The 14210-nt window shown below is 62.9% G+C and overlaps 2 non-coding genes across 2 annotated transcripts; both read left to right on the top strand.

Annotated features, from left to right (window-relative positions):
- Window positions 1-3753: 3753 nt before the first annotated feature.
- LOC131869358 (5S ribosomal RNA) lies at window positions 3754-3872 on the top strand. Its single transcript, XR_009367742.1, has one exon. It is a non-coding gene; the product is annotated as a 5S ribosomal RNA (ribosomal RNA).
- Window positions 3873-11676: 7804 nt separating this feature from the next.
- Window positions 11677-11795, top strand: LOC131869357 (5S ribosomal RNA). Its single transcript, XR_009367741.1, has one exon. It is a non-coding gene; the product is annotated as a 5S ribosomal RNA (ribosomal RNA).
- The last annotated feature ends 2415 nt before the right edge of the window (window positions 11796-14210 follow it).

Raw genomic sequence — 14210 nt, 5'->3', positions numbered from 1 at the left:
CACCGCAGCGAAGGTGCACGCGAGGTGCACACCCGGGGCAAACCGGGCTCCGACTTCGTGCACGCCGCACCTTGGAGCACACTTCAGAGCGCTCCTTGGTGCGCACCAGGGCGCGCAACCCAGCCGAGGTGCCCACCCCGGCGAAGGTGCACGCGAGGTGCGCACCCGGGGCAAACCGGGCTCCGACTTCGTGCACGCCATGGTGCCCACCGCGGCGAAGGTGCGCACCCGGGGCAAACCGGGCTCCGACTTCGTGCACGCCGCACCTTGGAGCACACTTCGGAGCGCTCCTTGGTGCGCACCATGGTGCCCACCAGGCCGCGCAACCCAGCCAAGGTGTGCGCACCAAGGTGCACGCGAGGTGCGCACCCGGGGCAAACCGGGGTCCGACTTCGTGCACGCCGCACCTTGGAGCACACATCGGGGCGCTCCCGGGTTCGCACCGGCGTTGCGCACCGTGGTGGGCACCTCGGAGCACACCAAGGTGGGCAGCGAGGTGCGCACCTTTGATGCGATGCCTTCACTAATTTCCATAAAAGGCAAAAAAAAAACGAGATTTTAAAATTTCCGTTTTGAAAGATAGTGAGAAAAAGGGAATGCTGGTGCCATCTTGAGCCCGCCCTGGTGCGCAGCCCAGCCAAGGTTTGCGCACCAAGGTGCCCACCCTGGCGAAGGTGCGCGCCCGGGCAATTAACCCAACTTCCAACTTCGCGCGCGCCAGGGTGGGAGCGCACCCAACAACCGGGCCTGGGAAGAGCCAATGCGAGAAACCCCACCAAACTCTCTGACAAAAAAAGAGGGGGCGCTCCAGTAACCCCGCTTCGGAGCGCACCCTGGGCAAACCCAGCCAAGGTGCCCACCCCGGCCAAGGTGCAGGCGAGGTGCGCACCCGGGGCAAACCGGGCTCCGACAACGTGCACGCCGCACCTTGGAGCACACTTCGTAGCGCTCCCGGGTGCGCACCTCAGAGCACACCAAGGTGGGCAGCGAGGTGCGCACCTTTGATGCGCTGCCTTCACTAATTTCCAGAAAAGGCAAAAAAAAAAGGAGATTTTAAAATTTCCGTTTTGAAAGATAGTGAAAAAAACGGAACGCGCGTGCCATCTTGAGCCCGCCCTGGTGCGCAGCCCAGGTAAGGTGCCACCCTGGCAAAGGTGCGCACCCGGGCAATTAACCCTACTTCCGACTTCGTGCGCGCCAGGGTGGCAACCGGGCCTCGGAAGAGCCAATGCGAGAAACCCCACCAAACGCTCCGACAAAAAAAGAGGCGGCGCTCCAATAACCCCGCTTCGGAGCGCAGCCGGGGCAAACCAAGCCAAGGTGCCCACCCCGACGAAGGTGCACGCGAGGTGCGCACCCGGGGCAAACCGGGCTCCGACAACGTGCACGCAGCACCTTGGAGCACACTTCGAAGCACTCCCGGGTGCCCACCGGCGTTGCGCACCGTGGTGGGCAGCGAGGTGCGCACCTTTGATGCGCTGCCTTCACTAATTTCCAGAAAAAGGCAAAAAAAAATGAGATTTTAAAATTTCCGTTTTGAAAGATAGTGAAAAAAAAGGAACGCGGGTGCCATCTTGAGCCCGCCCTGGTGCGCAGCCCAGGCAAGGCATGCGCACCAAGGTGCCCACCCGAGGTGCACACCCGGGGCAAACCGGGCTCCGACTTCGTGCAGGCCGCACCTTGGAGCACACTTCGGAGCGCTCCTTGGTGCGCACCATGGTGCCCACCAGGGCGCACCCGAGGCAAACCGGGCTCCGACTTCGTGCACGCCGCACCTTGGAGCACACATCGGAGCGCTCCCAGGTTCGCACCAGCGTTGCGCACCTTTGATGCGCTGCCTTCACTAATTTCCAGAAAAGGCAAAAAAAAACGATATTTTAAAATTTCCGTTCTGAAAGATAGTGAAAAAAACGGAACGCGGGTGCCATCTTGAGCCCTTCCTGATGCGCAGCCCAGGCAAGTTGTGCGCACCAAGGTGCCCACCCTGGCGGAGGTGCGCGCCCGGGGCAAACCGGGCTCCGACTTCGTGCACTGCATGGTGCCCACCAAGGCGCGCAACCCAGCCAAGGTGCCCACCGCAGCGAAGGTGCACGCGAGGTGCGCACCCGAGGTGCACACCCGGGGCAAACCGGGCTCCGACTTCGTGCACGCCGCACCTTGGAGCACACTTCAGAGCGCTCCTTGGTACGCACCAGGGCGCGCAACCCAGCCAAGGTGCTCACCCCGGCGAAGGTGCACGCGAGGTGCGCACCCGGGGCAAACCGGGCTCGGACTTCGTGCACGCCGCACCTTGGAGCACACATCGGAGCGCTCCCGGGTTCGCACCAGCATTGCGCACCTTTGATGCGCTGCCTTCACTAATTTCCAGAAAAGGCAAAAAAAAGAAAAAAATGAGATTTTAAAATTTCCGTTTTGAAAGATAGTGAAAAAAACGGAACGCGGGTGCCATCTTGAGCCCGCCCTGGTGTGCAGCCCAGGCAAGTTGTGCGCACCAAGGCACCCACCCTGGCCAAGGTGGGTCACGGGGTGGGTCCTAGGGTGGGTAACGGGGTGGGTACTAAGGTGCGTGCCAAGGTGGGTCATAGGGTGGGTGCCAAGGTGGGCACCAGGGTGGGTGTGCACCAACCCTAGCCAGGGTAGGTCACGGGGTGGTTGTCGGGGTGGGCGTCAAGGAGCCAAGGTGGGTGGCAAGTAGCCAAGTTGCGTGCCAAGGTGGGTGTCGGGGTGGGTGCCAAGGATCCAAGGTGGGTGCCAAGGAACCAAGGTGGGTGTCTGGGTGGGTGCCGAGGTGGGAGCCAGGGTGGGTCCCAAGGTGAGTGCAAAGGTGGGTGCCAGGGTCAAGGTGAGTGCCAATGTGGGTTCCAAGGTGCCAGGGTCAGGGTGAGTGCCAATGTGGGTTCAAAGGTGCTAAGTTGGGTGCGAGGTTGGGTGCGAGGGTGGGTGGGTGCCAAGGTGTGCTAGGTGGAAGCCCGGGTGGGTCGGCATCCCATGGGTGTCGAGTTGGGTGCCTGATGGGTGCTTCTTGTCAAGTTTTAGTCGTCGGGACTCATTTCGAGCCTTAGAGGTCGTTTCTTGTCCGGTTGCCCTGTCTTCGACCTGGGAACCCAATTTTGGTCCTCGGGTCCCATTTTTTTTTGTCTCGCATCCCACTTTTGGCCTGTGGCCTTTTCGGGGTCGATTCTCGTTTTGGGCATCAGAGCATGTTTCTTCTCCTAAAACCCAATATTTGTTTATTAAGTCTCGGAACACATTTTTGTTCTCGTGGACCCATCATGGGTCTTGGAACGCATTTGTGGTCCTTGGGTCCCATTTTGCATCCCGAAACTTGTGTTTTGGTGCTTGATCCCTATTTTGGGTGCCCACCTTGCACCAAGTGCGCACCCGGGGCAAACCGAGCGCCTTGGTGCACCGGGGCAAGATCGAGCGTGCACCCGAGGCGCCCCGAACATGCACCAAGGTGCACTCGGCCCACATGTGAGCGCAGGTCGTTGCGCCCGAGGTGGTGTGTGTGGGCACCGCGTTGCAGACGGGACACTGCACGCACACGACGCCCCCTCCAGGTGCACGCACGTAGGCCGGGCCGGGTGCACACCCGACGCCCTAGCAAGGTGCGCGCACCCGGGCAGGGCTCACACTTGGCGAACGGGGCGCACTTCGCGAGGGAGGGTGTGCACCTCGACGGGGGTGGGTGGCCGGGGTGGATTCGCACGTGGGTCGCGGTTTGCTAAGTACACACTGCGACAAGCTCATAACGGGTGCGATCATACCAGCGTTAGTGCACCGGATCCCATCAGAACTCCGCAGTTAAGCGCGCTTGGGCCGGAGTAGTACTGGGATGGGTGACCTCCCGGGAAGTCCCGGTGTTGCACCCTTTTTTAGTTTTTCGCCGGGCGTCGCAATGCTATTTGAATAAACCTTTTGCCCGTTTGCGTTCTCGTCGGGGCCGGGCCGGGCCGGGGTGCGCTGCCCGCACTACCGCGCGCGCGGGGGCGACACCGAGCGCGCACCCGAGGCGCCCCGAGCACACAGGCCACGGTGCAACCCGGGCGTTGTGCGCGCACCCCGGTGCGCCCGAGGTGCTGCGCGCGCACCCAGGTGAAATCGGTGTGCACCTCGGCCAGTGCGCGCTCGGTCGAGTCGCGCACGTTGGCCAAGGTGCACGGTGATGTTTCTTACTCTAAGGTTCCGCACCAGACGCCCGGGACAGGTGAGCGAAGCTGGGCGGGGCCGGGTGCGCGGCCGGGGCAGGTGCACGCAGCTGGAGAGAGCTTTGGAGCACACTTCGGAGCGCACCAATGATGCGCTCCATTCAAAAGTTTCCTGAAAAGGCAAAAAAAGTTGAGATTATAGAATTTCCCACTTGAGAGATTGTAAAAAAAAAAAATTTAAAATGAAGGAAACGCGGGTGCCAAGGTGTGCGCAGCCCAGCCAAGGTGTGCGCACCAAGGCGCCCACCCTGGCGAAGGTGCACGCAAGGTGCGCACCCGAGGCAAACCGGACAATTAACCCAACTTTCGACTTCGCGCGCACCTTGGAGCGCACTTCGGAGCGCTCCTTGGTGCGCACCAATCTTGGGCACCTCGGAGTGCACCATGGCGCCCACCAAGGTGCGCACCCGGGGCAAACCGAGCTCCGACTTCGTGCGCACCTTGGAGCGCACGAAAGGTGCGCACCATGGCGCCCACCAAGGTGCGCAGCCCAGCCAAGGCGTGCGCATCAAGGTGCGCACCCTGGCGAAGGTGCGCACCCGGGGCAAACCGAGCTCCGACTTCGTGCGCACCTTGGAGCGCACAAAAGGTGCGCAACCCAGCCAAGGTGTGCGCACCCCGGTCAAACCGAGCTCCGAATCGTGCGCACCAGAGGTGCACGCCATCGTGCGCACCTTGGAGCACACTTCGGAGCCCTCCTTGGTGCGCGCCGATGTTGCGCACCTCGGAGCGCACCCGGGGAAAACAATGCAATTAACCCGACTTTCGACTTCGTGGGCACCTCGGAGCGCTCTCGGGTTCGCACCTCGGAGCACACCGAGGTGCGCACCTTTGATGCGCTGCCTTCACCAATTTCCAGAAAAGGCAAGAAAACATTGAGAAGGTGTGCGCACCGAGGTGCCCACCCTGGCGAAGGTGCACGCGAGGTGCGCACCCGGGGCAAACCGGGCTCCGACTTCGTGCACGCCGCACCTTGGAGCACACTTCGGAGCGCTCCTTGGTGCGCACCAGGGCGCGCAACCCAGCCGAGGTGCCCACCCCGGCGAAGGTGCACGCGAGGTGCGCACCCGGGGCAAACCGGGCTCCGACTTCGTGCACGCCATGGTGCCCACCGCGGCGAAGGTGCACGCGAGGTGCGCACCCGGGGCAAACCGGGCTCCGACTTCGTGCACGCCGCACCTTGGAGCACACTTCGGAGCGCTCCTTGGTGCGCACCATGGTGCCCACCAGGGCGCGCAACCCCGCCGAAGGTGCACGCGAGGTGCGCACCCGGGGCAAACCGGGCTCCGACTTCGTGCACGCCGCACCTTGGAGCACACTTCGGAGCGCTCCTTGGTGCGCACCATGGTGCCCACCAGGGCGCGCAACCCCGCCGAAGGTGCACGCGAGGTGCGCACCCGGGGCAAACCGGGCTCCGACTTCGTGCACGCCATGGTGCGCACCGCGGCGAAGGTGCGCACCCGGGGCAAACCGGGCTCCGACTTCGTGCACGCCGCACCTTGGAGCACACTTCGGAGCGCTCCTTGGTGCGCACCAGGGCGCGCAACCCAGCCGAGGTGCCCACCCCGGCGAAGGTGCACGCGAGGTGCGTACCCGGGGCAAACCGGGCTCCGACTTCGTGCACGCCGCACCTTGGAGCACACTTCGGAGCGCTCCTTGGTGCGCACCATGGTGCCCACCAGGCCGCGCAACCCAGCCAAGGTGTGCGCACCAAGGTGCACGCGAGGTGCGCACCCGGGGCAAACCGGGGTCCGACTTCGTGCACGCCGCACCTTGGAGCACACATCGGGGCGCTCCCGGGTTCGCACCGGCGTTGCGCACCGTGGTGGGCACCTCGGAGCACACCAAGGTGGGCAGCGAGGTGCGCACCTTTGATGCGATGCCTTCACTAATTTCCATAAAAGGCAAAAAAAAAACGAGATTTTAAAATTTCCGTTTTGAAAGATAGTGAGAAAAAGGGAATGCTGGTGCCATCTTGAGCCCGCCCTGGTGCGCAGCCCAGCCAAGGTGTGCGCACCAAGGTGCCCACCCTGGCGAAGGTGCGCGCCCGGGCAATTAACCCAACTTCCAACTTCGCGCGCGCCAGGGTGGGAGCGCACCCAACAACCGGGCCTGGGAAGAGCCAATGCGAGAAACCCCACCAAACGCTCTGACAAAAAAAGAGGGGGCGCTCCAGTAACCCCGCTTCGGAGCGCACCCTGGGCAAACCCAGCCAAGGTGCCCACCCCGGCCAAGGTGCAGGCGAGGTGCGCACCCGGGGCAAACCGGGCTCCGACAACGTGCACGCCGCACCTTGGAGCACACTTCGTAGCGCTCCCGGGTGCGCACCTCAGAGCACACCAAGGTGGGCAGCGAGGTGCGCACCTTTGATGCGCTGCCTTCACTAATTTCCAGAAAAGGCAAAAAAAAAAGGAGATTTTAAAATTTCCGTTTTGAAAGATAGTGAAAAAAACGGAACGCGCGTGCCATCTTGAGCCCGCCCTGGTGCGCAGCCCAGGTAAGGTGCCCACCCTGGCAAAGGTGCGCACCCGGGCAATTAACCCTACTTCCGACTTCGTGCGCGCCAGGGTGGCAACCGGGCCTCGGAAGAGCCAATGCGAGAAACCCCACCAAACGCTCCGACAAAAAAAGAGGCGGCGCTCCAATAACCCCGCTTCGGAGCGCAGCCGGGGCAAACCCAGCCAAGGTGCCCACCCCGACGAAGGTGCACGCGAGGTGCGCACCCGGGGCAAACCGGGCTCCGACAACGTGCACGCAGCACCTTGGAGCACACTTCGAAGCACTCCCGGGTGCCCACCGGCGTTGCGCACCGTGGTGGGCAGCGAGGTGCGCACCTTTGATGCGCTGCCTTCACTAATTTCCAGAAAAAGGCAAAAAAAAATGAGATTTTAAAATTTCCGTTTTGAAAGATAGTGAAAAAAAAGGAACGCGGGTGCCATCTTGAGCCCGCCCTGGTGCGCAGCCCAGGCAAGGCATGCGCACCAAGGTGCCCACCCGAGGTGCACACCCGGGGCAAACCGGGCTCCGACTTCGTGCAGGCCGCACCTTGGAGCACACTTCGGAGCGCTCCTTGGTGCGCACCATGGTGCCCACCAGGGCGCGCAACCCAGCCAAGGTCTGCACACTAAGGTGCCCACCCCGGCGAAGGTGCACGCGAGGTGCGCACCCGGGGCAAACCGGGCTCCGACTTCGTGCACGCCATGGTGCCCACCGCGGCGAAGGTGCACGCGAGGTGCGCACCCGGGGCAAACCGGGCTCCGACTTCGTGCACGCCGCACCTTGGAGCACACTTCGGAGCGCTCCTTGGTGCGCACCATGGTGCCCACCAGGGCGCGCAACCCAGCCAAGGTGTGCGCACCAAGGTGCACGCGAGGTGCGCACCCGGGGCAAACCGGGGTCCGACTTCGTGCACGCCGCACCTTGGAGCACACATCGGAGCGCTCCCAGGTTCGCACCAGCGTTGCGCACCTTTGATGCGCTGCCTTCACTAATTTCCAGAAAAGGCAAAAAAAAACGATATTTTAAAATTTCCGTTCTGAAAGATAGTGAAAAAAACGGAACGCGGGTGCCATCTTGAGCCCTTCCTGGTGCGCAGCCCAGGCAAGTTGTGCGCACCAAGGTGCCCACCCTGGCGGAGGTGCGCGCCCGGGGCAAACCGGGCTCCGACTTCGTGCACTGCATGGTGCCCACCAAGGCGCGCAACCCAGCCAAGGTGCCCACCGCAGCGAAGGTGCACGCGAGGTGCACACCCGGGGCAAACCGGGCTCCGACTTCGTGCACGCCGCACCTTGGAGCACACTTCAGAGCGCTCCTTGGTGCGCACCAGGGCGCGCAACCCAGCCGAGGTGCCCACCCCGGCGAAGGTGCACGCGAGGTGCGCACCCGGGGCAAACCGGGCTCCGACTTCGTGCACGCCATGGTGCCCACCGCGGCGAAGGTGCGCACCCGGGGCAAACCGGGCTCCGACTTCGTGCACGCCGCACCTTGGAGCACACTTCGGAGCGCTCCTTGGTGCGCACCATGGTGCCCACCAGGCCGCGCAACCCAGCCAAGGTGTGCGCACCAAGGTGCACGCGAGGTGCGCACCCGGGGCAAACCGGGGTCCGACTTCGTGCACGCCGCACCTTGGAGCACACATCGGGGCGCTCCCGGGTTCGCACCGGCGTTGCGCACCGTGGTGGGCACCTCGGAGCACACCAAGGTGGGCAGCGAGGTGCGCACCTTTGATGCGATGCCTTCACTAATTTCCATAAAAGGCAAAAAAAAAACGAGATTTTAAAATTTCCGTTTTGAAAGATAGTGAGAAAAAGGGAATGCTGGTGCCATCTTGAGCCCGCCCTGGTGCGCAGCCCAGCCAAGGTTTGCGCACCAAGGTGCCCACCCTGGCGAAGGTGCGCGCCCGGGCAATTAACCCAACTTCCAACTTCGCGCGCGCCAGGGTGGGAGCGCACCCAACAACCGGGCCTGGGAAGAGCCAATGCGAGAAACCCCACCAAACTCTCTGACAAAAAAAGAGGGGGCGCTCCAGTAACCCCGCTTCGGAGCGCACCCTGGGCAAACCCAGCCAAGGTGCCCACCCCGGCCAAGGTGCAGGCGAGGTGCGCACCCGGGGCAAACCGGGCTCCGACAACGTGCACGCCGCACCTTGGAGCACACTTCGTAGCGCTCCCGGGTGCGCACCTCAGAGCACACCAAGGTGGGCAGCGAGGTGCGCACCTTTGATGCGCTGCCTTCACTAATTTCCAGAAAAGGCAAAAAAAAAAGGAGATTTTAAAATTTCCGTTTTGAAAGATAGTGAAAAAAACGGAACGCGCGTGCCATCTTGAGCCCGCCCTGGTGCGCAGCCCAGGTAAGGTGCCACCCTGGCAAAGGTGCGCACCCGGGCAATTAACCCTACTTCCGACTTCGTGCGCGCCAGGGTGGCAACCGGGCCTCGGAAGAGCCAATGCGAGAAACCCCACCAAACGCTCCGACAAAAAAAGAGGCGGCGCTCCAATAACCCCGCTTCGGAGCGCAGCCGGGGCAAACCAAGCCAAGGTGCCCACCCCGACGAAGGTGCACGCGAGGTGCGCACCCGGGGCAAACCGGGCTCCGACAACGTGCACGCAGCACCTTGGAGCACACTTCGAAGCACTCCCGGGTGCCCACCGGCGTTGCGCACCGTGGTGGGCAGCGAGGTGCGCACCTTTGATGCGCTGCCTTCACTAATTTCCAGAAAAAGGCAAAAAAAAATGAGATTTTAAAATTTCCGTTTTGAAAGATAGTGAAAAAAAAGGAACGCGGGTGCCATCTTGAGCCCGCCCTGGTGCGCAGCCCAGGCAAGGCATGCGCACCAAGGTGCCCACCCGAGGTGCACACCCGGGGCAAACCGGGCTCCGACTTCGTGCAGGCCGCACCTTGGAGCACACTTCGGAGCGCTCCTTGGTGCGCACCATGGTGCCCACCAGGGCGCACCCGAGGCAAACCGGGCTCCGACTTCGTGCACGCCGCACCTTGGAGCACACATCGGAGCGCTCCCAGGTTCGCACCAGCGTTGCGCACCTTTGATGCGCTGCCTTCACTAATTTCCAGAAAAGGCAAAAAAAAACGATATTTTAAAATTTCCGTTCTGAAAGATAGTGAAAAAAACGGAACGCGGGTGCCATCTTGAGCCCTTCCTGATGCGCAGCCCAGGCAAGTTGTGCGCACCAAGGTGCCCACCCTGGCGGAGGTGCGCGCCCGGGGCAAACCGGGCTCCGACTTCGTGCACTGCATGGTGCCCACCAAGGCGCGCAACCCAGCCAAGGTGCCCACCGCAGCGAAGGTGCACGCGAGGTGCGCACCCGAGGTGCACACCCGGGGCAAACCGGGCTCCGACTTCGTGCACGCCGCACCTTGGAGCACACTTCAGAGCGCTCCTTGGTACGCACCAGGGCGCGCAACCCAGCCAAGGTGCTCACCCCGGCGAAGGTGCACGCGAGGTGCGCACCCGGGGCAAACCGGGCTCGGACTTCGTGCACGCCGCACCTTGGAGCACACATCGGAGCGCTCCCGGGTTCGCACCAGCATTGCGCACCTTTGATGCGCTGCCTTCACTAATTTCCAGAAAAGGCAAAAAAAAGAAAAAAATGAGATTTTAAAATTTCCGTTTTGAAAGATAGTGAAAAAAACGGAACGCGGGTGCCATCTTGAGCCCGCCCTGGTGTGCAGCCCAGGCAAGTTGTGCGCACCAAGGCACCCACCCTGGCCAAGGTGGGTCACGGGGTGGGTCCTAGGGTGGGTAACGGGGTGGGTACTAAGGTGCGTGCCAAGGTGGGTCATAGGGTGGGTGCCAAGGTGGGCACCAGGGTGGGTGTGCACCAACCCTAGCCAGGGTAGGTCACGGGGTGGTTGTCGGGGTGGGCGTCAAGGAGCCAAGGTGGGTGGCAAGTAGCCAAGTTGCGTGCCAAGGTGGGTGTCGGGGTGGGTGCCAAGGATCCAAGGTGGGTGCCAAGGAACCAAGGTGGGTGTCTGGGTGGGTGCCGAGGTGGGAGCCAGGGTGGGTCCCAAGGTGAGTGCAAAGGTGGGTGCCAGGGTCAAGGTGAGTGCCAATGTGGGTTCCAAGGTGCCAGGGTCAGGGTGAGTGCCAATGTGGGTTCAAAGGTGCTAAGTTGGGTGCGAGGTTGGGTGCGAGGGTGGGTGGGTGCCAAGGTGTGCTAGGTGGAAGCCCGGGTGGGTCGGCATCCCATGGGTGTCGAGTTGGGTGCCTGATGGGTGCTTCTTGTCAAGTTTTAGTCGTCGGGACTCATTTCGAGCCTTAGAGGTCGTTTCTTGTCCGGTTGCCCTGTCTTCGACCTGGGAACCCAATTTTGGTCCTCGGGTCCCATTTTTTTTTGTCTCGCATCCCACTTTTGGCCTGTGGCCTTTTCGGGGTCGATTCTCGTTTTGGGCATCAGAGCATGTTTCTTCTCCTAAAACCCAATATTTGTTTATTAAGTCTCGGAACACATTTTTGTTCTCGTGGACCCATCATGGGTCTTGGAACGCATTTGTGGTCCTTGGGTCCCATTTTGCATCCCGAAACTTGTGTTTTGGTGCTTGATCCCTATTTTGGGTGCCCACCTTGCACCAAGTGCGCACCCGGGGCAAACCGAGCGCCTTGGTGCACCGGGGCAAGATCGAGCGTGCACCCGAGGCGCCCCGAACATGCACCAAGGTGCACTCGGCCCACATGTGAGCGCAGGTCGTTGCGCCCGAGGTGGTGTGTGGGCACCGCGTTGCAGACGGGACACTGCACGCACACGACGCCCCCTCCAGGTGCACGCACGTAGGCCGGGCCGGGTGCACACCCGACGCCCTAGCAAGGTGCGCGCACCCGGGCAGGGCTCACACTTGGCGAACGGGGCGCACTTCGCGAGGGAGGGTGTGCACCTCGACGGGGGTGGGTGGCCGGGGTGGATTCGCACGTGGGTCGCGGTTTGCTAAGTACACACTGCGACAAGCTCATAACGGGTGCGATCATACCAGCGTTAGTGCACCGGATCCCATCAGAACTCCGCAGTTAAGCGCGCTTGGGCCGGAGTAGTACTGGGATGGGTGACCTCCCGGGAAGTCCCGGTGTTGCACCCTTTTTTAGTTTTTCGCCGGGCGTCGCAATGCTATTTGAATAAACCTTTTGCCCGTTTGCGTTCTCGTCGGGGCCGGGCCGGGCCGGGGTGCGCTGCCCGCACTACCGCGCGCGCGGGGGCGACACCGAGCGCGCACCCGAGGCGCCCCGAGCACACAGGCCACGGTGCAACCCGGGCGTTGTGCGCGCACCCCGGTGCGCCCGAGGTGCTGCGCGCGCACCCAGGTGAAATCGGTGTGCACCTCGGCCAGTGCGCGCTCGGTCGAGTCGCGCACGTTGGCCAAGGTGCACGGTGATGTTTCTTACTCTAAGGTTCCGCACCAGACGCCCGGGACAGGTGAGCGAAGCTGGGCGGGGCCGGGTGCGCGGCCGGGGCAGGTGCACGCAGCTGGAGAGAGCTTTGGAGCACACTTCGGAGCGCACCAATGATGCGCTCCATTCAAAAGTTTCCTGAAAAGGCAAAAAAAGTTGAGATTATAGAATTTCCCACTTGAGAGATTGTAAAAAAAAAAAATTTAAAATGAAGGAAACGCGGGTGCCAAGGTGTGCGCAGCCCAGCCAAGGTGTGCGCACCAAGGCGCCCACCCTGGCGAAGGTGCACGCAAGGTGCGCACCCGAGGCAAACCGGACAATTAACCCAACTTTCGACTTCGCGCGCACCTTGGAGCGCACTTCGGAGCGCTCCTTGGTGCGCACCAATCTTGGGCACCTCGGAGTGCACCATGGCGCCCACCAAGGTGCGCACCCGGGGCAAACCGAGCTCCGACTTCGTGCGCACCTTGGAGCGCACGAAAGGTGCGCACCATGGCGCCCACCAAGGTGCGCAGCCCAGCCAAGGCGTGCGCATCAAGGTGCGCACCCTGGCGAAGGTGCGCACCCGGGGCAAACCGAGCTCCGACTTCGTGCGCACCTTGGAGCGCACAAAAGGTGCGCAACCCAGCCAAGGTGTGCGCACCCCGGTCAAACCGAGCTCCGAATCGTGCGCACCAGAGGTGCACGCCATCGTGCGCACCTTGGAGCACACTTCGGAGCCCTCCTTGGTGCGCGCCGATGTTGCGCACCTCGGAGCGCACCCGGGGAAAACAATGCAATTAACCCGACTTTCGACTTCGTGGGCACCTCGGAGCGCTCTCGGGTTCGCACCTCGGAGCACACCGAGGTGCGCACCTTTGATGCGCTGCCTTCACCAATTTCCAGAAAAGGCAAGAAAACATTGAGAAGGTGTGCGCACCGAGGTGCCCACCCTGGCGAAGGTGCACGCGAGGTGCGCACCCGGGGCAAACCGGGCTCCGACTTCGTGCACGCCGCACCTTGGAGCACACTTCGGAGCGCTCCTTGGTGCGCACCAGGGCGCGCAACCCAGCCGAGGTGCCCACCCCGGCGAAGGTGCACGCGAGGTGCGCACCCGGGGCAAACCGGGCTCCGACTTCGTGCACGCCATGGTGCCCACCGCGGCGAAGGTGCACGCGAGGTGCGCACCCGGGGCAAACCGGGCTCCGACTTCGTGCACGCCGCACCTTGGAGCACACTTCGGAGCGCTCCTTGGTGCGCACCATGGTGCCCACCAGGGCGCGCAACCCCGCCGAAGGTGCACGCGAGGTGCGCACCCGGGGCAAACCGGGCTCCGACTTCGTGCACGCCGCACCTTGGAGCACACTTCGGAGCGCTCCTTGGTGCGCACCATGGTGCCCACCAGGGCGCGCAACCCCGCCGAAGGTGCACGCGAGGTGCGCACCCGGGGCAAACCGGGCTCCGACTTCGTGCACGCCATGGTGCGCACCGCGGCGAAGGTGCGCACCCGGGGCAAACCGGGCTCCGACTTCGTGCACGCCGCACCTTGGAGCACACTTCGGAGCGCTCCTTGGTGCGCACCAGGGCGCGCAACCCAGCCGAGGTGCCCACCCCGGCGAAGGTGCACGCGAGGTGCGTACCCGGGGCAAACCGGGCTCCGACTTCGTGCACGCCGCACCTTGGAGCACACTTCGGAGCGCTCCTTGGTGCGCACCATGGTGCCCACCAGGCCGCGCAACCCAGCCAAGGTGTGCGCACCAAGGTGCACGCGAGGTGCGCACCCGGGGCAAACCGGGGTCCGACTTCGTGCACGCCGCACCTTGGAGCACACATCGGGGCGCTCCCGGGTTCGCACCGGCGTTGCGCACCGTGGTGGGCACCTCGGAGCACACCAAGGTGGGCAGCGAGGTGCGCACCTTTGATGCGATGCCTTCACTAATTTCCATAAAAGGCAAAAAAAAAACGAGATTTTAAAATTTCCGTTTTGAAAGATAGTGAGAAAAAGGGAATGCTGGTGCCATCTTGAGCCCGCCCTGGTGCGCAGCCCAGCCAAGGTGTGCGCACCAAGGTGCCCACCCTGGCGAAGGTGCGCGCCCGGGCAATTAACCCAACTTCCAACTTCGCGC

This window comes from Cryptomeria japonica, unplaced genomic scaffold (genome assembly GCF_030272615.1).
Source record: "Cryptomeria japonica unplaced genomic scaffold, Sugi_1.0 HiC_scaffold_245, whole genome shotgun sequence".
In the NCBI taxonomy this organism is placed as follows: domain Eukaryota; kingdom Viridiplantae; phylum Streptophyta; class Pinopsida; order Cupressales; family Cupressaceae; genus Cryptomeria; species Cryptomeria japonica.
This window is presented reverse-complemented; position numbering and strand designations above follow the sequence as displayed.